The sequence below is a fragment of the Ambystoma mexicanum genome, chromosome 2q (genome assembly GCF_040938575.1).
Source record: "Ambystoma mexicanum isolate Mex_15411 chromosome 2q, UKY_AmexF1_1, whole genome shotgun sequence".
NCBI classification, from domain to species: domain Eukaryota; kingdom Metazoa; phylum Chordata; class Amphibia; order Caudata; family Ambystomatidae; genus Ambystoma; species Ambystoma mexicanum.
This window is the reverse complement of record NC_090924.1, coordinates 1,305,118,457-1,305,144,926: the sequence shown is the minus strand read 5'-3', so window position 1 is coordinate 1,305,144,926 and position 26,470 is coordinate 1,305,118,457. Positions and strand designations below refer to the sequence as shown.

The window sequence follows — 26,470 nt, the reverse complement described above, 5'->3', positions numbered from 1 at the left end:
TTTACAAACTACCCTCCTGTCAATAACCAGAGTGCATCCCTTTCCTTTGTGAAACTGTCTGTCCTCTGTGTTCCTTTACAGTGTGGGTTGTAATTGTAGTGTGCTAGAACTGTCTGTTGTAGTAATAATAAAGTCAATATGTGTATACACCCTTGACTGGACAGTCCCTTTTATCATTGGGTAATAACTGTATTTTCACTGTGTTGCAACTAACCAGCGATCCACGACCTTGCTGAGATAAGCCTGCCTTTCCATCAACGTTACCAAAATTGGTCAAGGAGGTTTAATAATTCACTTATATTCCAATGTGTTTGATCCCTTTTTGTGTACAAGAGGTGTGGGGTTGATTGATGGTTTAGAAACCGATATTTATCCCTGGACCACTGGTGCCCTGAAAGTTGATATGTCACAGTGACGCCCCTTTGCTGATATTCTATGCCAGACTTCTGTTTATTCAAGTGACCATGTCCCATTTCCCCCCTATCTTCTGATACTTTGTTGCGGCTCCCCTCTTCCTATATTTAATCCTATCACAGTTTTCTATACCTATCTCCCGTATTCCCAGGGTAGGAATTGCTTGGGTTCCCCATTTTGCCACTAGAGGTCTTTTCACCACCATCATTGGAATATGTATCAGTTTCTCCTCCCATATACTTCCCTCAGACTCCCCTCTTATATGGAGGGATCTATCGGACTTGTGAGGCCTAATAATCTCGAGAGTCTGGTTTTTACCCATTCCCTGTGTACTTGACCTTTGAGCGATCCCACAGTAAGTGGAAGAACGTTGCTCCCTCCCTTCCACATTTAAGACACCTGCCATCCACTGGCCTACCCATTTTATGAAGTCGGTCCCTAGAATAGTGTTAGGTAAGATTTTCATAAATGTGCATATTCTTCAAACTTGTCAACCCCAGGACTTTTTGCTTGGACTTGGTAATTATTTTTTCTTGTCCCTAGGTGAGTGGGAATCTTTTTCCCCTCTAACCCACTGGTGGAGCAGGGGCCCCGCAGCCCCTGTGAAGCATGGGGCCCCACCATGCCATGTCCTGGGGGAGGGTCAAGCCTCCAGAGGCTTCTGAAAGAAATTATTTCTTTCAGAAAGAAATGTTCCTGTTGCACTGCGGGATGAAAGATTTATTCCTGCTGTGCATCCGGAATGTTTCTTTGTAATGGAGGTGACCCTTTGCGCATGACAGGTACAAGGAAGCAGGGACTGGAGAGCCCCTGCTCCCTGGTTCCTGTTGGCGTGGCCCAGCTCAGGGTACCAGCTGCTCGTCTTGTAGAGGAGTCCGTCGCACCGGCAGCAGGTAAGAGATCTTTCAACCTGCCTTCTTTACATAATGAAAACACAAGATGCATGCTTTTAAAGAACTGATCACTAACGTATGCTCACAATTTTATTTAGTTGTATAATTAAGTCAACTCCTTGCACCCTGCCTTTGTTAGCCTTTCTATACTACTGCATTCTGCATCCTGCTTGAAAGCCAAATTGTTACAACTCTCTATGTTTGTTTAAAAATCTGACTGTGATCGTTTATGACTGCTCTATGGAATACCGGATGTAGTCCCCCGTACCATGAGGCGTGGCTCTGCCAGTTTATGCACCTACCTGATTGTGACTGCTCATTTGTATACCTGATGTAGCCCCCGTACCATGAGGCGTGGCTCTGCCAGTTTATGCACCTACATGATTGTGACTGCTCATTTGCATACCTGATGCAGCCCCCCTTACCATGAGGTGCGGCTCTGCCAGTTTATGCACCTACCTGATTGTAAACAACAAAGCAGCAGTATCACCACCAGCTACCCACCTCAACCACACATCAGGTGTAGGTAGACTACTCAAAGGGTGTGTAACGCTCACCTGATTCCCGTAGAGGCGCCGGTCTTGACTGGGCGTATACCGTATCTTCAAAGGTGATGTGTAACACACGGCTGGCTCTTTGGGCTGGACCTCTGTGCACTGTATGTCTGACTCGAGGGGTAAGATGTCTGCAGATAGAAAATATGGGATTAAGGAACTGGGTTATTGAATGTCTCTCTCTTCTTCCCTTTCTCTTCTCCTGTAGAACCCCAAAGGTTAACGCTCTCACCTTAGGTAAGTGAACGCCGTGCTCTCCATCTGCCTCGGGGCAGGGTGCTGTAACCAGTTTCTTCACTGGATAAGGGGAGCAGGCCTCTTGACTTCAGAGGACTGCTGTCCATCGTTTACTGCACGAACGGTAAGTTTCGAGTAATTCTAATGTCTTTAAAGTCTTTAGTAATGATATTTCTTGTTTTGCAGGGTTCCGGCGATGGCAGATGACGGGCTGAAGTGAGTTGAAGATGGAGCCCGTGTGATGAATAGAAGCGCCTGGAAGCACGTAAGTAAGCGCTTGTTGCCTGCTTCACAATGCGCTCTAACTGTCTTTTTATTTTGCAGGTACAAGTTCGGAGCGGCTGCAGGGTGCCGGAATACCCACTGGGTTAGATGTGGAAAGGAGTAATGGCACGTGAGTATTAAAGTTCCCCAATGTCTTTAAACGCACCTTGTTTTGTCTTTCAGATGCGGGATGCAGCGCCGAAGGCCTCCGGAGCGTGCGAAGAGTTGGTAAGCTTTTGTCTTTCAGATGCCGGTATGCAGTGTGAAGACCTCCGGAGCGCACGAAGAGTAGGTAAGCCTTTGTCTTTCAGATGCCGGAATGCAGCGCGAGGCGTTGGTGACAGCCAATGGACCAGGTAAGTGAAGAGCTGTCACTGAAGACCGTAATGCTAACCTGTTCTTTCTTGTCTTTATAGGTGTTGCTGAAGACTGGATTCAGGATGGTAAGCCTTTTTCCTTAGGCCCAGGATCAGATGCAGAAGACACGATGAGCGTTCTGCTGCAGAGGATGCAGAATAACGCAAAGCAAGATTCATCCATCGGGTGTGGTTTAAATAGCCTCCTGTAGTGCTTAGGTGTCTCCTTCCACAGCCACGCCTAGGTAAGAAAAGAGTTCCTGCTTTCCAGAAGAGTTCCAGTGTTCTGAATCTAGGGAGTGGCTCCTGCCCCACCCAACAGGAAAAGTAGTTCCAAACAGAAGAGGATCAGAGGCTCAACTGGCAGGCAAGTAAGCAGCATGGTCTGCTGCAGGTAAGTCCACCCAAGCATTATGAGCCCGGCGCTTACAGCGCTGGGACTGGGCATATTTATGAGCCTGGTGCCACTGGCGCCAGGACTGGGTCCAAAAGGTCCCAATTGGGACTGGTTGGCACTCGGAACCTGGGTTATGGATCTGCTTCCAAGGGAGTTGGGAAAACCCTGACCTTTTGGAAGCAGAGATCATGACAGGGTGATATTAAATCTCTCCAAATTATGTGTCCTACCAAGGCGTAGTATCAAAAAAGCATATTTTAATCAATATATAACAATGCATATCAGAAATATAAAAACACAAATACATAAAACACTTATCATTACAGGTGTTTGTTGAAGAGAGACACAAAGAAACAAAATGAGAGAATCACTTTCAACTGTTTCTGTATCCAATATCAGATGCAGAAGAGTCAGGAGTGACTAGTATGCATTTGTAGTTACGTGATGTTAGTAACACAGATAGGTGACTTAAGCCATGTACCTATTTCCACTAAACATGGATTATCAACGTCAACATTGAATTGTGTTTCTGGGAAATGGCAGACCACTTGGATAAGCTGAATTTTGATGGTGATATGTCAAAGCCTGTCTTCAGGACGCAGGTAATTGGTAAAAGATGGTCAACTACGTTCAATGTATGTGGCCCTGTACATAGATGTTAGGACCTGTTTTCCTGTTTTCCAGCAGCAGCCCCCATGTTGCCAGTCATCAGTTTTGTAACACTGCAATATATTAATATATCTATTTTTGTTCTGGGGCTTAAACTGTGCGCTTTGAAGTGCTCGCTGTGTTTTCTCTTTCCACTGGATTTACAGAAGTGTTATTATATAGCTACATATCCATTTAAAAAATGGTGTGCTGTATATGTGCAATTGAGGTGGTAAGTGATTTTTTATGGCTGCCTAGTAGTTTGCAACTTGAAATGTTCACCCCTGTATCACATACCCTCGCCAGCTCTTACACATTTTCAAGCAAGTGATTGTCATGATAAGACCAGCAAATGATAACAGTATCTGTGTAAAGTAATGTCTAGAAAATGGTGTGAGTACTAAGCATATGAAGAATACCATACGAGAGAGAGAGAGAGAGAGTGTGTGTGTGTGTGTGTGTGTGTGTGTGTGTGTGTGTGTGTGTGTGTGTGTGTGTGTGTGTGTGTGTGTGTGTGTGTGTGTGTGTGTGTGTGTGTGTGTGTGTGTGTGTGTGTGTGTGTGTGTGTGTGTGTGTGTGTGTGTGTGTGTGTGTGTGTGTGTGTGTGTGTGTGTGTGTGTGTGTGTGTGTGTGTGTGTGTGTGTGTGTGTGTGTGTGTGTGTGTGTGTGTGTGTGTGTGTGTTTTTTCTCTCGTAGTGCCCTGCTTTCTTAAATGTTCGACTTCCTAGTCTCTTAGAATGAGTGTGCCCTTATCAGTATTCCACTTCCTTCAACTTCAAGCTTCATTCTTTCCTAGACGCATCCTTCTCTCAGTATCTTACCGGTTTCAAGCTTTGTAAACGTTCTCTAACGTGTAAATGCCTTTTCTTCATTCCCTAGAGATTCATCTGTCCACCAGAGCCTGCCCAGCCAACCCAGAGGCATTCAGGAGGTATCTTTTCCAGACTGCTCAAGGTAAGAGAACAAGGTTGTATGTCTTCCATATGTTTTTATTAATAAAGCACTTGAAGGAAGACACCATTTAGTCTGTTTACATAGCTACTGGCCCGTCCCACGTGGCCACTGCATGTGGAGAAAGCAGCTGCAGATTTTCCATGGTGTAGCTGTTGTGGCGGTGTATCCACTTGCCTCTCAGATCATATGTACCCATTAACCTGCAATGTTTTGTTTGTGGCCTGTAGGCTAAGATTCTATACTCAATTTTTTCCAAACGAGTACACATATGGCCATTTAATAAGGCAACATTTGACACATAGCTGCAGAAACAGCAGGACTTTTTCATTAGCAGGACCATAGATGGATGCAGTCATCCCCAATCTGAGCCACACTTTGCAGTCTCCCACTCTGGTAACCAGTCTACTGAAATCACTGCTAAGGTAAAGAGAGAAATAAATCTGGGGAATCCGAATTAAGCATAAATCCATTTGCCATGCAAATTGGTCTGCATTTCTCACCCTTACCAAAGAATAGGCTTTTCAATATCTAAATCTGACATATATCCCCATGAGGTGGGGCTATCTCTTTCCTGAATAGTTCAACTCAGACCTACATTGTACAGGTGAATCCCAGACAGGTGGGAACCCTAACACAAGCATACAATGGATTAATTAAAGAGACAATACAAATTTTGTGCAATGAAACCTGAATCTCTATCCTGCCATGCAACATTGATGTATTGTACACAACTGGATGATTCGTTTATTGGAAAAAACACATTAATGTAATAGGCCATAAAACATGGAGACACTATTCGCCGCAGGCAAGTGACTATTCACTCTGGGCACGTAAGAAAGGCTGTGTTGTGTGCACTTGGACAATTGGCTTTTATTAACAATAGCAAGTGACGTGTATGTCTTGCTAGTAGCTTATAACGAGCATTTGTAAAAGTATCTCTCTTTACGAAACTACTTACATAGGATGCTAAAGTGGCTGAAGAAGAGAAATGCTGCAGCTACATCTATGGAAACAGCTCAAAAGAGCTCCGATGTCAGAGCAGAAGACCCAGCAGTGGCAGAAAATCTAGGCGGGGAAAGCAGCTTTAGTCCAGTGCCTGCAAGTAGAACAGATGAAAGTATTTATTTATTTATTGTTGTTTTTAGTTCATAGTTAACATGCATCATGGATTCCAACATCTGACAATTTTTTACCATTTGGTAATATGTCTGATCGGACAATTTAATTAAAATTTGAAGTGCAAAATGTAAAAGTCTGGTCGAGGGGAACGGGATGTTTTCAACATTTGATTGTTCTTTCACTTTAGCAGTGCCCGATTCACTTCCAACGGATATATTAATAACATCATTCCGGGTATCTCGCTCAGTAGTCTGGTAACAGGGGAGACCAGAAAGGGGCAGCAAAGAGGGAGTGCTGGACAGCCGAGGTGATGTTCAAATGTTAGGAAGTGAAACATTACTGGGAATAGTGGCAGATTTGTTGTGCATATGCTCCGCCATAACAAGCTCCGCCTCAGCTGATTTTCTGTTCGTACCGCAAAGGCGGTAACATACTTCTAACAGAGAATTATCATTGATCGCGTCCTGGGGTTGGGGAGGCGCAATAGAGATGCCTCCATCACCGGGAGGGAGATGAATCACAGCAGTAGCGGTCGAGGAACCAGAATGCACTCTTTTCTTTAAAGAATAATTTCCAGGTTTAAAAAAGTCGGTAATTTGAACCAAGTCGCTCTTGATTTTATGGTTCACCGTTTCATAAGAATTAATTGAGGTATTCGCTTTGTCCTGGGTATCTTGATACTTTTTGGATGGTGTTCCCTTTTCCTCATGAGAGTGGCAGGAACTTTTCCCATAGGGTTTACCTTTGCGAAGATTATAATGGTTGGTATTCGTTGTTGCCTTCCCAGGCATGGTATAATAATATTAATGCAGTGCTTATCTCAGATTCTGAGCGTCCCAAAGCACCAGCCTCCACACCAAACACTGCAAAACACAATCTTCCCACACTCCTCTCACGCTCTGCGTGAGCAGCTATGGGCAAATAGAGTTCTGGAGTCAGGCAGGAAAGTCCACTGGTAGAAACAGAAAAAGGACTAGCAGAGTCCCAGTAAAACAGGATAAAATGCTGTAGATGCCCTCTCCTCCACCACAAAACACACTCTGCCCTGCTCTGCAGATGAAATGCTAAAGGTACCTGAGAAAAAAAGAAAAGTACCCTCTGAAGATGTTACGCCAGTGATAATAGAAGCTTCCGGTGAGAGAGACAGTGTAATGGACTTGGTCCTTGGTGAAGAGGAAAATGTGAGGGAGGAAGAGGAAAGAAGTGAGCATCCTGATTCCTGGTCATGGGAACAGTATGAAAACAAATGCAAAGAATAACCTTGGCTTACTTCTTCCAAAGGTAATCTTGGATGTAAAATCTGTAGGGAAGTTACAAATCTTGGAACAGAAACAAGTCAAGGGGCCTCATTACACGGATGGCGGAGAACCATGGCGCTATTAGCGCCATGGTTCATGCCGGTAAAATACTGGCACCGCCTTGGCGGAAAGGAGAATTACCGCCCCATTCCAAGGTTGGCGGGGCGGTAATTCCCCCTTCCACCATTGCCCTTCCCCATTCCCATTTTTGCCCCATAGGCCGTAATGGGAATGGGGAAGGTGCTAATTACGGTACCGCAAATTGCGGTACCGTAATTAGCTCCCTGGGTCCCTTTGCGGGTTGGTTTTTAACGCCTGCAAAAAGCAGGCGTTAAATTCCCCAACCCGCAAAGGGACCTCGTAGTAAGGCGGTAAGGATTTACCGGTACCGATAAATCCTTACCGCCATCCGTGTAATGAGGCCCAAGGTGTGCATTTCTCTCTGGAATGTGTTGATTCTTCAGTCAGCTCATATGGTCCTACTAAAGAGAAACAACACATTGCCCTACGTAAAAAAAACAGAAAGTTCCTCCATAAGAGCAGCGCTTGCCAATTGAAAGCAGGGCAGCTTTAGATGCAAGGACTGGTGAAACCATTTCCTCAGTCAAATTCCTGAATGCAAGTTAAATTATATGAAGAAACCTGCAGTGTATTTAGAAGTGCCTACAAAATAGGTAAACATGAACGTCCTTTCACTGATCTACCACTGGATGTAGATGTTCAAAGAATGGATGGTGTAGATTTGGGAAGAGTACTGCATTCTGACCACAGCTGTGCTGAAATTATTGAGCACATTGCAAACACGATGAGGGCAAAACTGGTTCACCATATCTTGCAAAATGAAACAAAAATATCTGTATTAATAGACAAAACCACCACCTTCAGTAAACTAATTCTTTAATTATTTCTATATGAGCATGCATTGAGAAGGAGAATCCACCTTTGACCTTTTTCTTGGACCACGTTGAGCTGGCTGGTACTTCATGCTGCAGAGTTCTGGCCTTACAGAGGAATCTCTAAGAATGCATTTGATTCAGCATGTGACTGATGGGGCTTCTAACATGATAGGAAGGAAGTCTGGTGTAGGAACACTACTTAAGATGAAGTATCCAGAGTTGACTATTTGGCACTGTGCTAACAACAAATTAGAGCTTGTGGTTGGCGATGTTTCAAAAGAAGTCACAGGTATTTATCGATTTAAGATTTTGTTTTCACAAGCTAAATGCAAGTTACCATGCCTCCCCAGAAAAATCAATGCGAGCTTGGGGAATGTGCAGCATAGGTAGAGGTGAGGCTTCTCAAAATAGGAAAGATTTTAGTTATACGTTGGGTGGCCTCCAGCAAAAGGTCAGTAAAGGCTGTGTAGAATAATTATAAAGCTCTAGATAAGCATTTTGGTGAATCTTCTTGTGACACAGCGAGGAGTGAAATTGAGTGTAACAAATACTCTGGCTTAAAAAGAATGCTAACATCTACAGTATTTGTGGAGAACCTGGGGATAATGTTCGATGCCCTAACACAACTGGGTGACTTATCCAGGCAACTGCAGCTTCGTGACATGCCATTATATTAGGCAGACCGCATAATCCAAACGCATATTTGTGTCTTTGTATCAATAGCATTTTCACCTGGGCTACTGCTGTCGAACAAATGCAATTTAATGGGATACAACTGCAGCAGAGTAACACCAAAGGTTGTATTAGCATATCAAGAGCTCAGTTCTTTCGGAGTTTGACAAATAAGACTTGCCAAAGAATGACAACAGCCACAGCATCAAATCCTTCAAACAATACCTCCACCAGAGAGGGAGAAATTGAGTATAAACAGCTGATAAATGCAATGAAGCTTCTGAATCCACATTATTGGCCAGTTCCTATCAATCCTCAATATGGTGATGCTGATTTTCATAAGTTACATGATTTTGATGTCCGTCAGTACATCAACGCTTTCAGGGATTACAAACAAAACAAAGATTGCATAATACCTATACAACTGAAACCTTTAGCAAGAATTTACTAGATCGTCATCTGTAGTGTTCCTAAAAATTGATGGGCCTCATGTGACAGGGTTTATCCCAGACTGCTACGTAAGAAATGGTTGCAAAAGGCAGGAGAAGTGCTGATGCCACAAACTGTATGACTCGCAGACAAGTTGTTAATGTTAAGCGACTTCAATTCAGTACTCCAACTAAGTCAGTGCCTAGTCTGGGATGCCCAACGAAAGTCCTCATTTATATATTTTCTATGACTAGTTCATAAATCTGGATGATAAACACTTGTATAACGCCCCTCTCTTTGGATCCCCCTGACCTCACTGAGCCAAGAAGTAGGTTTATTTTTCAAATTAAAAGATTTATTTGAAAATTAAACAATATATATATATATCACACTTTTATAATAAATTAATATTTGATCGCACACTTATGAATATGACAGTGATCAACAATGGATAATATTACACTAGCACACTTTTGAGATCACTTAGGAGTTGGTATAGAAAGGATAAGGTAGCTGAGAATGCTTTTATGGTTTCAAGGAAAAACAATGATGGAAAGAATGCAGCACAGAAATAAACTGATATGGTTTCAACAAGAGAGAATATAATCACTTTTCCCCTTGTGGCAATTCACTCCCCCCCTATGCAATATAAGGAGATGGAAGGGGAGCACACAATTTTCAGGAATACCATCATATGCAATACCAATTCAGTTCCCCCCCCTAGCAAGCTTAGAGCAACAGGGATGATTTTAAAACACAGGCAAAAATACTTTAAATGTGATTTGCGAAGAAGTGAAAATATGCTAAAAATGATTTTAATTCCCTATAGGAGATTCAGGGTAGGTGATAGCTACTTAAGATTGGTTCAGTTAAACACTATCAGTGATTCATGAGGGATAATTAGGTTGAAAACGGATTTCAGCAATGCAAAGCACAAGACAGCGATTTTTTTACAAGTGGTGAAACTAATTTGTTGCAATTCGCGGCACTTTTTCTGAATGCGTTGAGCGCGATTACGGAAAAACTATAAAAGCTTGTTGGAAAGCTGAGATTCTTAGCTTTAAGATGAAAATTAAATCTCGTTCCTAGCACACGCGGTGCAAAAGATATGGACTATTTTGTGGAGGTAGATTTTCAGAAATGAAATAATGATTCAGAATGGCAAATGACACTTTCACAGGTTTGAAATCACAGAATGAACACATGATTTCTATGATGCAGTTCTAAATAGGTGGAAATGGTTTGAATTAGATTATTTTAGACTAAGAGATTGGTTTTGCACAGTTCTCAGGATACTCACTCCTAATTTTGGAAGGAATTGGCCTTGTCACAGATCTGGTCAACAGGTTTAGCTGCGGTTGTCTCTGCTCTGCTGGTCTGGATCTCTGGTTCTGGCAAAAGTTCTGGCATTGCACAGCGGTCTGGTCTGGGTCTGGTCTTCTATCAGCACTGCATGGCGGTCTGGATACAGCTCTGCTTTATGGGTTCTGGCACAGGGTTCTAGCCAGAATCAAACAGAACAGCCCGGCTGTTGAAGGTTTAGTTAGGTGGCTGGATTATGAGGCCTGCTGAGAAGGATTCAGCTTTTGGACTAGGCCTCTCTGGTGCAAGTTCTGAAGTCTGGATTCTAAGCTCTGGTTCTGGAGTCTTCTGGATATTGTCTGGTCCGGCAAAATGCTTTGCAAGAAATCAGTTTGAAGTGGAAAGTGAATGTCCCTTCCTGGGTTTTAGTGGCTCTTTTTATGTCTTTTGAAAATGGGTGTGTGCGTGGGCATAACTAATCCTGCCCCTCACAATTTATCATTGGCCAAGTTATCCTCTCTCCCTTGATTAGGGGAAGGAAATGGAGTGTCATCGTGATGAGGTACATTTATGGGTCAGAGGATCCTCCCCTTGTCACTTTGCACACAAATCTATTTTTGATCCAAATGCATATTTTTCTATGTACAATTTTTCTAATATTATATGGCCCGTTAACATATTTTCTGTAGCACCAAACCATCCGATCCCTGTCTTTGTAAGATGTCGTGTCCACTTCTGACAGAATTCTGCCCTTTTCATCCAGAACACAACCTCTAAACTTTTCCAGAATTTACACAAGTGTGCGCAAGGAACATGGGCATCAAATGATGAAGTGTCAGATTTTTAACATACAGACGTTTGGAGTAATACCTTATTTTCCGCTACTACCCCCCAGAACATACCACAGAGTCCTAACACCTCTTAAAATGCGCACAGGAAAATCACAGGAATAATTATATTATTGATATCATTTTGACAGTTATGTACTATGAATTATCCATCTTTTTAAAATTATGCTCTGGCCCAGATGGGTGTGGTTTAGGTTCCAAAGCACATGGGGGAATTTCTGTCTGTCCCCGCCTTCAGCTCTGCTGGCTCACAGAGGCACTGCTCCTCCCAGTTTCTTCCAAGAGGAAGCCATTTACGACCCCCCTAATTTAACAATTGCCTGAGCCAAGGAAAGTTCATTGTTCTGTTTCCCTTGCAGTCCCAGGTGCCCCTCCTCTGATTCAATCAGAGAGGTGTGATCTCCTTTTGGTGGTGCAGCAGAAGGGAGGTCAGGCCTGGGAATGCAGTTGCTGGGCAAGTTTCCACTCCTGTCGGGGGTAGTTGCTGGGCAGAATTCAGTCCCCTTAAGCCAGGCTTTAGCCAAATGTCACTTTTGGTTCCAATTTTTCTTCATTCAAATCAAACTTACAATTTTTACACATGCAGCTAGAACGCTGATTCTAAGTTCAAAACTATGATATTTAAACAGCTGCAACCTATGTGACACTCAAAAGTAGGTCACTCATTTATTTTAAACATTTGGATTTTAGTGGTTTTAAATCCAATTTCACTTAAGCTGCTGACATCCACAGCTCAGCAAGTTTTGTTATAAACATTGTTTTAGGCTCTTCATCTTTCCAGATTTGGTATGCATACAAGACTTCATTCTACTAGACGTCTGCTGGTGTTCAGTAAGATTTTTGAATATCTTGCAATGTTTGAAATAGGCATTTTAAGCTTGCATTCAGAGAAACAAAGGTGATTTCAAAGTGCTTTTTGAGCTAACAGGCACTGCTGTTTTTCCTTTGGCACCACGTTTCACTCATGGCGCTTCTGGCCCATCACGCTCGCACTCGTGGGTGGCAGGTTAGGCGACCATCTTGGTGTGCGCAAACTGTGCGGTTTTCCTGGATTCTGGCGCAGGTGTGGGCTTTTCGGCCATCTTGGATTTTCTAAGCCCACAGCACCAATGTTGTAGCATAATAATTCAAACGTGGGTCAAGACACCTGACATTAAGGAATCCGCTTATAAGCAAATCTGGCACGGTCGGGCTTGTGAATAAAGAAATGTTACAGTTTTGCATTCTAACAGGTGTAAACTTTCATGATTTCATGATGTAAGTTACCTTCTGAGCACAAATGCCTCCTGCAACAAAACAATTGTGAATAAAGGTCCCTTAGCATAAGCGCACCTGGAATACAACACAGCTTCATTGCACTCTGTACCAATGTTTAACTGTCATGATGCCTACCTCCAAGGAGCCAGGTCCGACCCAGCAACCCCAGAGGCAGGCATCATTTCCCCCAGGGGGGTGCCAGCGGGCCCAAGCTGGGGCCCTTTGGACGCAGTCCTGGCCCCTTAGGCGCCAGGCTCATGTTGGACCCCTGTCCTGGCGCCTTAGGCGCCAGGCTCATAAAGCTAGACATGTGTTCAAGTGTTTTAATGTGCACCTACCTGATGCAGACCATGCTGCTACATCCAGGCCCTCTTGAGGCCTGAATGGAATTACTTTACCTGTGGGACTACTTTCCACGTGGTCGGGGAAGGATACATACCTGATCAGTGGAAGGATACACACTTGGAACTTCTTCAAAAGCTATTTAAACCACACCCGACCAGCAACTCACGCTTCGCGTTGTTCTGCTCCTCGCAGCTGGACGCTAACCGTGTCAGCTCCTGCATCGGGACCTCAGCCACGCCTGTCAGTATCCTGGGTCACCTGCAAAGGGAGACAAAAGACCTTGGGCCTCATTACGACCCAGGCGGTAAGTTACCGCCTGGGTCGTACCCTTACCACCATGGTGTAAAATACGTTTACACCATGGTGGATGGCGGATTTACCGCCCCATTCCAAGGTGAGTGGGGCGGTAAATCCCCATTTCCCATTTTACCCTTCCCCATTCCCATTTTTGCCCCATAGGGCAATATGGGAGTGGGGAAGGCGCTAATTACGCCACCGTAAATTACGGTGGCGTAATTAGCACCATGGTCCCTTAGCGCCATGGATTCTAACGCCTGCAAAAAGCAGGCGTTAATATCACCATGGCGCTAAAGGACCTTGTAATCAGGCGTTAAGGGTCGGCGCCGTTTACGGCGCCGTTAACCCCTTAACGCCTGATTCGTAATGAGGCCCCTTACCTGCTAAATCAGCACCACGGAGACATCACACCGACGATCCTGAAAAGGAAGACATCATTTTTAAAAGGATTTCGCTACGATCGCTGCAGCGCTGCATTTCACTCACCTATCCTGGACGCCTCCATCTTCAGCAGCGATCATCCAGATCCACAGCCACTTCCCAGAGCCTAGAGAGAAAAGACAAGAACAAGGTGAGAGAAGGAAAGGAATAGGAAAAGCTCAGTTTCCTTCTAAGACTTACCTGTTGGGTCATTCCCATTTCATTTCGGGTCTTGCCGCTTCCAGGCATTTTCCGGACCCCGGCCCCTATGGGGAAAAAAGACAAAGACATTGAATGAGCGAATGCAAAGACATTACCCGAGCGCTCATCCAGAACTTACCTGTCATTTACTGGAACTGCACGTTTCACTTCGGGTCGGCGCCATATCTCCGGCAATCCGAACCCCGGCCCCTAAGGGGAAAAAGACATAAGCATTAGCGCTTGCTGCAACAAGACTATGAACATTATTATAAAGCTTGGACTTTTGAACTCGCAGCAGAACTTTTACAGCGCCTTACCTGAATAGTCAAGCTTACCTGAACTCCCATCAATCCTCAATCCAGTGAAGTAACTGGGTTTCAACGTGCCCCTGCATCAGAAGCAGGATGGAGAGCCCATCCTTCATGACCCTAAGGTGAGACTTCACGGGGAATCGTGGAAGGGTATCGTGGAGGGTTGGAAGAGAGTGGGAGGCTTGAGCATAACTCAGTCAGTAGGTAATACTCCCTTTTCAAGCACAGGGGAATATTCCTGCGAGCCAGAGAAGCCAGAGTAGAGGGGCCCTTCTTGTCCATCTTCAGAGTCCTGCGCTTCACCATTGAAGAAGCACCAGCACTCGAAGCCAGACCTGTGCCTCCGTGGGAATCAGGTGAGTGTTACATTAACTACATGGTTACATGTAAATTACAATATTTATTTTGATTGTTTTGCTGTATATATTTATGTTAGTGCTACTGCCTGTAAGCTTAATTAAAAGCTGTCTGCTTCAAGTGTAAAATAAAATTATTAAGTTAGTATGTTGTTGAATGAAGTAAGTTCATTTGTATTGTTCATCTGCTACAGCTTTAGGTTTACAAGGCGGTACTGGCCTATAATACTCTGACCAGCACCAATCAATGCAGCCGAACCTGCATGCTATTTCTAGAGCCAGACGGGCAGTTCGAAGCATCCAAAATCAAGCCCTAAATGGATTTATAGTACACTTTTTTCTTTTCTTTGAATGGATACCTATACATCCCTTATAGTAGTTGTAGCTAAGTGAAATATTGCTATAATTCACTAGAAAGATAGGTCTGAATGATTTAGCCATGCCCCCAACAGGCCTCCTGCAAAAAACAGGAGCAGACCATCTGAAAAGGGAGTCAGGGTGTGAACCTGCCGGATGCCACACAGTGTAGGCGATCCACCAAAATGCAATGAGGAAGACGGATTTTCCTTTAATCTTCATTTCCCCAGCATGTATACCCAATAAGCAAAGCAAGGCCAGGGTATTTTCATTCCCCAGTCTTGTATGACTCATTCGGGATGCAAGCTGGCAAACTGCAGGTTCAAATATGCTGCGAGGGTGTTCCTACACCTCTCTGTGCTTTTCAGTCTATGTGGCTGTGAGATGTAGGTACTTTGATTCTATCACACGTCAGGACCCAGGATGCTCACCCTGCTTTCTGGTTCCTATATGTGTGGCATCCTGGAGCCAGAGGCCTAGTTTGAGGAGCCTCGTCGAGTTCGGATCTGCAGAAAAATAAGTAATGAGTAAAAAAAGCATTTTTGCATTTGTGTATTCATCTGTGGATGTCAGATGTGAATGCATGGCTTTTGGCAATGGGTGTCTGTATTAGTGGGTATATAAGAGTGCAGTGTGACTGGGGGGTATGGGTGTGCATGCAATTACGCCGCAGGCCCAGGTTCCCATTCGCTGTGTCCGCCTGCCCGCCCCTCCCCTCCTGCTTTAAATGGAGGGGGAGAGGGCAGAGAAGGCGAAGCCGACGAGAGAAGGTCAGGAGAAAAGTCTCCTGTGCTCTTTGCAGCTCTTCGCTGCTCGTCTGCCATTTGCCCAAAACCTATGCCGCACCTAGAAGGTAAGAAGCACTACCCTTGCAAGCTTCTCTCCAACCCATGCTCCACCTCAAGGCGTCTCAGGTTAAGCTCCCATACTTTGCAAGCTGCCATCAGCTCACAGCCTATCCCCACGAGCACCCGTAATGCCCGGCTATGCTCACGTACTATACAACCCTCCCTATTTGCCAACAAGGCCAGGCTCCTCCGCTCAACCTCATAGCCTGTATCCACTACAAGTACTACCAATACAGTGGCCAACAAAATACTTAACCCCTCATACAATTGTACTGCCTCCATACCAAATGTGATTCCACATGTGTCCACCACCCCTGAAAATGAGCTCCCAGTACAAAATCTGTGATGTGCAAATCTTCTACCACCATTTTGAATGCTATTGTGCCAAATGCTATGCCACCTCTGTCCACCACCTCTGAAAATGAGCCCCCCAATGTAAAATCTGTTATGTGTAACTCCCCAAAAATCCCAAAGCACAACCACCCCCTCCACCTCACCCCCTCTTCTCGTGAACCCCCCGCACCCTCAGCCACTACTGAACCCCATCTGAAATGCGCTATGATTAACGCTAGGTCCATCAATGCCCACGCGCTAGACATCCGCGACCTCCTAACCTCCCATGACCTAGATTTACTCATGATCTCAGAAACCTGGCTACATGAGGCCTCCGGTCCGGCACTCTCCCTTCCCCTACCCCCTCGCTACTCCATCACTAAACAAGATCGCCTCTCCAAAGGTGGAGGGGTAGCAATTATTGCTAGAGACTCCCTCTCTATCAGAAAGGTAGAAATATCCCTGAACAACAACAGCGACTACCTCCAAGTCAAAATAACCCTCTCTGCCCACTGCACCATTACTGTGCACTGTCTACCAACCTCCAGGCCCAACAGGAGACTTTTAAGCCTCTGTCATCCACCTCCTCTCCGACAACCTCAAAAAACAGTCTAAAGGCATTCTCCTTGGGGATGTCAACCTAGGGCTCTTGGATAGTAAGGATGTAGCAGCCAAATCCCTTGACTCAGCCCTCCAGGCTCTAGGCTACAAGAACACCATCCTTAGCCCAACCCACACCCAGGGCAGAACGCTTGACTGGATCGCACAGCACAACTGCCCACTCGTCATCACAGGAAACACCCCCACCCCATGGTCTGACCACCACATCATCACCTTTAGCATCCTCACCACTAGCTCCCCTACTGCCCCCTCACCTCAACCGCTCCTACCCTGGCTCGCCAGAAGCTCCCGCCAGCTCACTAAGGAAAGGCTACTGCCCTTCCTCCAAGGTCCAGCCTTAAGACCACCTTTTTCCTCAGACCTTGAAACACTTGCAACAGCCTATGATGCTGCCATCAAAGCAGCTATCAACTCCATTGCCCCTCTCAAACCTCGCAAATCCAAACCCACTACCCACTCCAACTCCTGGTTCACCCCTGACCTCCTCACACTCCGCAATGAGAAAAAAGCTGCACTCACATAGTGGCAAACGTCCCACTCTGACAAAGATAAGATGATCTTTAAAGCCCTATCCACCAAATACAAAAAGGCAATCACCCAAGCAAAAGCTAAATCTTTTGAATTCAGAATCTTGGAAGCCCAATCTAGCACAAAAGAAATCTTCGCAAGCTTTAGGTAGCTCGAGACACCCACTCCTGCCCCCCAGAACTTCACCAAAGACAAAGACTGGTGTGATGAAATACAAACGGCCATGCAAACCAAATTGAGCCTCCTCAAAAACAAAATACTAGCCACTAAACAAGCCCTACCTAATAAGCATACCCCTGTCCCACCATCTGCCACAGACCCCCCCCTACCATTCTCCTTCAAACCCAAAAAAAGACATCATCAACATAATGAGGAACATCGAACCCTCTAACTGCAAAGGTGATGCATGCCCAGCCTCCATTATCAAAGACTGCATGGAAGCGCTAGCTCCCTTCCTAACAGCCCTTGTTAATGCCTCCTTTACCACAGGAAAAGTCCCCGCCTCCCTCAAGTAAGCTTGGGTCCGCCCTCTTCTAAAAAAGCCAACTCTCAATCCCACCTCCCCTAAAAACTACAGACCCATCACCACTGTCCCTTTCCTCCTCAAAATATTGGACAAAGCAGCCTACTTGAAGGTCCAGCACTTCATTGAAGAGAACAAACTCCTTGGACTCCGCCAATCTGTTTTCCGCCCCAGACACGGGACCGAAACCGCCCTACTTGGCCTGAAAAACCAGATGGACGATGCTAGAGACATGGGTAAACCAGCACTTCTCCTACTCCTTGACCTATCCGCGGCATTCGACCTCGTGGATCATGGTGTCCTATGCCACCACCTTTCCTCCACTGCCAAATTCTCCCCAGAGGCCACAGCTTGGATCACCTCCTTCTTACAAGACAGAACCATGCAAGTATTCTCTGACCTAGCCTCCGCCTCACCAACCATCATACTCGTGGGGGGCCCCAAGGCTCCTGTCTCTCCCCCACCCTGTACAACATCTTCACACGACCCCTCTTCCTCATCCTCGACGCTATGGGCATCTCATACACTAACTACGCTGACGACACTCAGATCCTCCTCACTCTCACAGGTAACTATGACACCAACTCCCTGACCCTCAACAACCTCTACAACACCATCCAAGCCTGGATGGCAGACACCGGACTATGCCTCAACTCTGACAAGACGGAACTCCTCCTGGTAGGTTCCCCCGACACACTAAAAAATCTAGATGCCCAATTCAGTCACTTCACCATTGACTCCATCAAAATTCCTGTGTCAGATTCTGTCAAAACTCTGGGAGTCTACCTGGATTCCAGCCTATCCATGGATAGACAAGTCAACACAATAGCCTCCGCAGCTGCATATCATGCCAAACTTATCAACGCTGTCTGACCCTTTCTCTCCAAAGAGAACTGCACCAACATAGCCAGAGCCATCACCGGCTCTAGGCTAGACTACTGCAACATACTCTTTCTAGGAACATCCAATAAAAACTTAGAGAGACTACAAGTAATACAGAATAATGCTCTCTGGGCAGCCCAAGGCTTTGCTAAAAGAGAACACATTTCTGAGGCCAGAAAACTAGCCCACTGGCTCCCAATAAAGGAAATGATCGTATTCAAAGCCCTGACACTGACCCACAAGTGCATTCACCTCACTGCTCCTGCCTACCTCTCACAAAGGATACACCCCGTCTCCACTACCAGGCCAACCAGATCACCATACACCAACATGCTCTCTGTGCTATTAGTAAAAAGAGTCAGAGCGGGCGGATCCAGCTTCCCTTATCTCGCACCCACTCACTGGAACGCCCTATCTCCCACTATCTGAGGTGAGGCCTCCCTCACCACCTTCCGCAAAACTCTGAAAACTACCCTCTTCACATAAGGCCCGACACACCAGCATGAATACTTATCATATAAGTTGTAATATATGACCAAATGCAACATCTGTAACAATAGTATTCATAATGTGTCAACAACCGCTATCATGCCTGTACCCTGTAACTAAGTTATTGCAAGTAACAGCGCCTCAATGCCCCTGGGCTGCTTGCGCACTATATAAATATAAATAAATAAATAAATAAATAGATAAATAAATAAATAAATAACAAATGTAGTCTGGATATTCTGTGTATGTGTGAATGATTGAGAGTACCTGTATGGGGGCGTGCTTGCTGGTGTGAATGTGGATGAAAATGTGTTTGCGTGGAAGGCTGGGGCTTAAGGGGATATTGGTGCACTGAAATGTTTTCTCAGGTGGCATGGCGGGCAAAGCAAATAAAATGAACATTCTGACATGCAGTAGCATTTATGCATCAAGATAAAACATTATTTATCATTATAATTTGCATTTTATACAGGGTTAAGTGGAAAGCAAATATTGTGTTCTTACGTGGCCAATCTGGAAAGGGTTTCTTACTATTCCATGGCATGGCATTTGAACTGTGTTGGGAGGGCAAAGCCATCATGAAGTGTATTCATAATCTGGGTGGTGTGGGCGTTTGTGATTTGTTCTTCCAGCACGGACATGTTTTATTACTGTGGCATGCCATCTTAAGCTGGTGTTGAGGGCAAAGCCAACATGATGAGCATGTTCTATGCGGCCTCACCAGCCAACACGGTGCAGCTAGTCAGGACATGTTTCAATTGCCAGTATGGACATTTTCCTATAGTACCTTTACTGGTAATATGGTCAAAGCAAACACTAGTACATTCTTACGTGTAAATACTAGCATATATTGGTTTAAATAGCCTGGACATGTATAAGCGCACCCAGCATTAAATTACTTTTTTTTACACTGGCAGAAAATTGCATGGTAGTGGGAAAAGGCATCATGAAAATATGTTGGGAAATGCTCTTGTGTACTGTTGGTGTCTCTGCATCAAACAGATTTTTCAAAACTTACCCTAGAAATCTGTTTGTAAACTTTCAATTTTTTTACGCAATTTTCTCTGAAAATGTGCTACAAAAAATGCACCATTTAACCCATTATTTAGAAATAATTCTCATGGGGAAAAACCTTCGAACTCTTCTCATTTATTTAAAGCTCACATGCTACGCTCGGTCGCTACCACGTATTTATGGCAAATGTTTATTCCTAGTCCCACCCATTTATAAAATTCACCAACCGTCACTGGAAACACCACCAATTTTTCTACAAAATCCATAGCTCACCTATTGTTTTTCCCCCACTTAGACCACTGGCTTAAGATGGCAAAATATGTAAGCAAACAGTAACATCTTGGTGCGGATAGGTCCCTGCGCCAGGATGTTACTTTCTGCAGTGCTATCACGGAGCAGATATCTCACTGGGCCGCAGACAACAGGCAAAGCCAAAACGGGAGCTGCACCGAAGGCACAGCACTGAAACGGCCGGCGCCAAAACAGCTCCGCCAGAATATCTGCCTTTGGGCAGCAACATGCAACAGAAAGAAATAAGCTCTTTGAGTCATTTTAACAGTGCAGTCACCAATTTCCTAACGTGTTGTTTGCAGCAGAATAGAACAAAGACCGACAAAACTAATAGGGCATCCAGTTTCCATTACGCATAGAAAACACACACAAAAATCACATATTTTAAGCGTCCATCTCCTTAATGAACAAAGGGCGGCACTGCTTGGTTGGAAAACACAGACGTGGTGTGAATGTAAAAACAAAGGTACTTTTACGTTGGATTATACTGACCTCTAGTGGACAAAGGTTTATTTACATGCATGTTTCATTATTTTTGCAAATGCTGGAAGGCAACAAAGTATTTCGGAGCTGAGGTAATATCCAGAATGGTATATGGCGGCCTCTTGTAATTAATCGGGGTAGTCCCATGGCCACTCCAGAGAATAATGTATAAAAGATTAATGAATTAAAATACCGTACCTATAGCATCTCACATCTCTTGAATGAACTCCTAAATGAATAATAAACATACAGGATACCCAATGGGTAACAGTATATTATAGTCCAATAATAGCATGGAGCGGTTCAGTGTCATGATAAACCTTGAGACCGAATATAAAGATGGCGGCTGTGGGTCAATAATACATGTGATTCCTGTTTAGATGTTACGATATTACATGCAATATCTCTTCTTCACAATGTTTGAAATGCATAGCGGAAGAGAGGGGTTTGCAAATAAGCTGCTTAACATGTGATGTCAATATATTCCATGAAACACTTTAATTAAGGGACAGTTTAGGTGAATACGTTCAGTGCACCAAAACTCTTGAAATTCACAGGAAACCTTTAGTTGATGCACTGTTAAGGGGAAACAATCGGAGGCAACAAATCCCTTGAAATCCCTGGGGAAAATCCTTATTTTAAGTGACTGAAATTGGGCAGGTGTTGGGATTTGGGCCACCTTAACTATGATGCCCTCATTGCGCAGCCCCTGAGCACAGTGATGAAATCACAAATGAAATCACTGGTATCACGTGTGACCTCACTTATGGCATGAGTGGCATCACTCGTACAGCAGTGCACGTGTACAAGAAAGAGAGATGCAACATTTAAAAAGCCTGCTTCTACATATAAGGGTGTGTTCCGCTAGGTTGGCATTTGCATTTAGAAATGCTGTCCATTTGCAAGGATGGTATTCTGACACATTATAGTTACTCTGTATTGATTAAGCATTCGTCATGATGAAATACTCTAGTACCTTTATCACTTTGTTCTAAAAACAGGCTGCAACCGTTTATTAAGAGGCCACTCTCAACACGCAGAGTTCCTTCCGTCCCCAATCAAGGTGTCACCCAACAAACTGTTTAATGTCAGTACTTTAATCAGCCCTATCTACAATTCATCTCATACCCATTAGATCCCTCCCCCTGAGCTACCAATGAGCCAAGAACCAGGCCGGTGTTCAGGGAATATATTTGTATTTATTTGAATGATAAATAATGGAGATCACACTAAAACGACACACACCACCTTATTCGTGGCTCACAATTAAACTTCTTGTTAGATTAAAAAGTTGGTTGGGAAAAACACAAATCACAATTCTTTAATTTCTACAGATTTCACTTCAAGAAATAATCAAACTGGTCAATGAACTAAATCAATTACATATGCAATGCTGTGCAATTTCAATTTGGCCTGCATGCTTAAAAGGCAAGCAATTTGGCTTACAGATTTGTACAAATACATTTGGCAATTATTATTTCAACCACACATTTGCTTTAAAATAAACACAGGGTGATTTAGCAGTTTGTTTTTCAGGGAAGTCAGACAGAAAAATTGGGATAATATTTAGAAAGAAATTGTGATGGTTTGGGAATTTTGGATTTCAGACCCCCCAGCCCCCCCCCCCTCCGCTTAAAGACCTCTGTTGGGGAAGCTGGACAGAAGGATTGCCCAATAAATTACAGTCTAAAGTTTCAAGCGCACACTGGGAGGAGCTTTGTTAATCTTGAATTTTTACCAAAATCTCACACACACACTCTCCCACCCACCATGGAAAAGAAATGTCTTTGAACGAAGCGATGGAAGCAGCAGTCAAAGAGACAAAAAAGATTCAGTATAGTGCACATAGATTATTTCCCAGGATTGTGGATCACGGATCTGGGAAAATCCATCCCAATGACGCAACTGAGTGCAGATAGAGAGAAATGGCATGTGAGGAGGGACACAAAGATTGTAAGTGTTGTTTGGTTATTTGCCCACCCATTGACTACCCATGGCTATGCTACTCCCTTTGGCGATTCCCACCTAGTTCCTGCCCCCCACCCAAAACACCTCCTCATTTGAACTATTTTAGCTAGCTTTAATCAAGCCTTACCATCAAATGTTGCCCTCAAAGTGCATGCCAGTGTTTTCTCAAAGGAATGTTCTCAGAGTTAATGACTTAATGGAAGTTGTAAGCACGCCACTGGGGTACTATAAATGTCTTGTCCAGGTCGGCCTTCAGCCACTCAATTTAAAAGCACCATGCATGTCTTGCACTGGAGTCCTGTTACAAACAAGCATTGGCAAAGCTAACAAATTTGACTAAGTATTAGGCATTTGCAAGGCACTCCTATTAGATGCTCAAGTACTCGCACCATTTTGCACCGGGTACCATCAACGGCCAGTTAATACCAATACAGCAGTGCCTTTTCCATGCCTACATGAAAGCCCAAACTGTTAGCATTGCCAATGTTTGTTTTGCTTTACCCATGATGCACAGGACCATGCATCAGGGTAAAGCAAACATAAGCGTGAAGACGAGCCGACCCACACATGGGCTGCAGGAGGGGCAGATACGGTGGAGGCGAGACAAGTCAAGCCAAGTTGGCAGGAGCGGCCTGGTTCCGGAGGCCCACCTGCACCAGGGGAGATAATCATAGCGGAACCCTCGGCAGCGTGATCAACCCTGAAGCAGTGGGATCACAAAGGAAATGATATTAACCCTCAGACGGCTGGTCCTCAGCGCACTCATTTGCGAGAGCAAGGCGGTAAGAAGACCGATGTACCGCTACTTAAAGAATTGGCAAGATCGCAGTTCTCACAGATGTCCGCCTCCAAGATAAGGACACGCGAGGTGCAGCAGTGTGTACAAGTGTACACTATGGCATGTTACGCGGGCAGAATGGACTGAAGCTGCAGATTCCCGTGGCCTGCCTACACTGAGGGGTACAACTTAGAGAAACCTGAGGCAGAGTGAGAAGTCTCGCATTGGTGAGTTACAAGGGGGGGGGACATTGATCCCCGAGAGCGGGTTCGCAGCATGCCCATCAACGAAAGCGGAGCAGCGATGGGACGTAAAGCATCTGCAAGATCGCAGTTCTCCCTGTGGTCCACCTCATGTTTTATAAAGAAACTGCAAGAACGCAGTTCTCCCTCTGGTCCGCCTCACGTTGTATAAAGCTACTGCGAGATTGCAGTTCTCCCTCTGGCCCACCTCTAAGACAAAGGGGCACGAGGCAAGGCAGTGAGTCGTGAGCATACAACAAAGGATTTGCGTGCAAACAAGACTGGGAAGGACCAGCCCACCACAAAGACATCTAGTCAATGAGGGCTGGCAGAACTTGAAAGCTCAGATAAGCACAGCACTAACAGACTTTGGGCAAGGACGCATCGCCTGCTCCCAATGCGATCCGTCCATGAAGGAGGGCGCAGCATACGTAGCAATGGAAGCAGAGAACCAGTTGACAGCAAAAGTCTGTAGTGAATGAGGACAAGGCCAGAAGAAATGAGTAAAGGCACCCCGCATCCACAAGCCATTTTCAGCCCTCGGTGCTGCGCGGCTGGGTGGGTGAGCCAGTGAAGAACTATTAACAGCGGAAATAAGCCCTGCAAGCACAAAAAGGCGGCCTGCACAATAGGGGGATCAGCTTCCACAGAAGCCAGGTTGGTAACACGTTTGTGTGGACACATACAGCACAGCAGTAACAGGCGCAGGAAGGCCGGCTCCGCTCTTCGAACATTAACCTGTCCACTTTTCAATGAACAGAGAGCCACAACAGAGGCATTAGGAAGAGCAGGACAGCACACAGCAGAGAGCGAAGACTAAGAAGAAATGATGGACAGAGTCTGGTGGACGTGGGAGAACACAACCCACCCACTGAGCAATATTGGGGGATCAGAACAAGTGGCTGACATCTGGGAAGGCATTCAGCGGAGTACATTCCATGAAGTGGGCTTGACACAGGTGGGACATACAGCAGACTTACCGGCCCACCACTCTGCCCGAGCTGATGCTGAGGCAGGCCAAGCTGCCTGCCCTATGGTCTGCAGTGTCCGGCGTGCTGCGGTTTCTCCCTACCATGGGGGCCAATAATAGAGCGAAAGTCAAGGGTGGGGATCCCACAAGGAGACAAGCAGACTGTCCCGCATGGGATACAGCCGCATTAGTACACAAGAGGGGCAGATTGCCTCAATGGAGGGAGGATGTCAAACACCCGGCCCTCAGGACAAATCAGCGGGTACACAGAGGAGAGCCTGGAGAGTCACCTGACAAGGGGAAACAGGGGGAAGTCAGTGCATAACGTCGCACGGCAGAGAATGGCAAGTAAATCAAAAGGTGGAAGAGGCAAAAAACACAGCATCGAATCATCCAACCCATTACATCGGACGCAATCATGGCTTCGACAAGCTCTGCACAGCAGGGGGGGCGAGGGCGAAAATCCAATAATGGAAACTGTAACTGCCTTGAAGGCGTCTCTGGAAAACAAGATGGACACAGTTATGGTGGACAATAGTCTCCTCCGGCAAGACGTAAGGACCCTGGCAGACCGAATGGGTACGGCGGAACAGCAGGGGCAGCAAAACACTACCGACATAGCAACAACCCAGACCCAAATGTCAGATGTGCTTCAACGGGTGAAGATGCTGGAACAGAGTGCAGAGGATGCAGAAGGGAGTGCCCGGAGGAATCGATTGTTGGGCTGCCAAAAGGTGAAGAGGGCAGGGACCCCACAAACTATGTCGAGAATCTGCTGCTGCAGGAGATCGGGGAAGGGGTACTGTCCCAAGGCTTCATGGTGGAGAGAGCCCACAGTGCCCTGACCAGGAGGCCCCAACCAGGAATCCACCCACCCCCCCGAGAAGATCAATGATTGCAAGAATCATGAACTTCAAGGATCGGGAGAAAATATTGACATTTCAAGAGAAGGGGGAGGGGGTGATAACTAGGAACTCTTCTAGAATAACTATCTACCCGGACTATACAGTCCTGGTCCAGAGACAACGGGCGTGCTATGGCCCCACCAAAGAACGCCTAAAAGCAGCGGGTATATGTTACATGCTGCTGTACCCGGCAAAACTGAAAGTGATACGAGATGGCAGATCGTACTTCTTTGAGACAACAGAAGAGGCCCACGCATGAATGGACCAGCAGGGTATCCCACAACAGAAACCCAGAAACGTTAACAATGATGGAAACCTACCCCGGGGACAGCAGGAGTGAGCCTAACATGGATAAAGAAGGTTGCAGCACCGTAGACATCATGCAAGCCAGATGGAATTAAAACAAAAGAGCAACGAGGTTTGGTTTTGCCGCAGAGGGCGACAGGACACGTAACCCCAAAACATTTAGTAGGTAGGATGCCAGTTTTAAGGCAGCAGGCTGAAGCGGACCTGCCTTACCTAGGTGGGCAGAGCAAGAGAAGTAGCGAGCCCGAGCGGGGGGAGGGTGGCTGGGCATTTGTTTAATAGTTATAGTTAGTCAGTTGTTTGGTTGGTCGGAGGAAGGCACGGGCGGTGGAGGAAGCAACATACACAGAAGGAGATTGCAAGGCACGAGGAACAACGACATTGACGATGATCAAACAAAGAAGGCCGCAAGCATATGCCTAGTCTGTGGCTCAAGAAGACGCGGGCACAGCATGACATTAGTG

General features: G+C 45.4%; 1 long non-coding RNA gene across 1 annotated transcript in view; it reads left to right on the top strand.

The window, feature by feature from the left end:
* The window catches only part of LOC138569084 (uncharacterized), a 140,694-nt gene that overhangs the window by 75,100 nt on the left and 39,124 nt on the right, over nt 1-26,470 (top strand). Inside the window, exon 3 of the long non-coding RNA XR_011303114.1 lies at nt 4,643-4,717. This is a non-coding gene — a long non-coding RNA (uncharacterized lncRNA). The remainder of the gene's footprint in view (nt 1-4,642; nt 4,718-26,470) is intronic.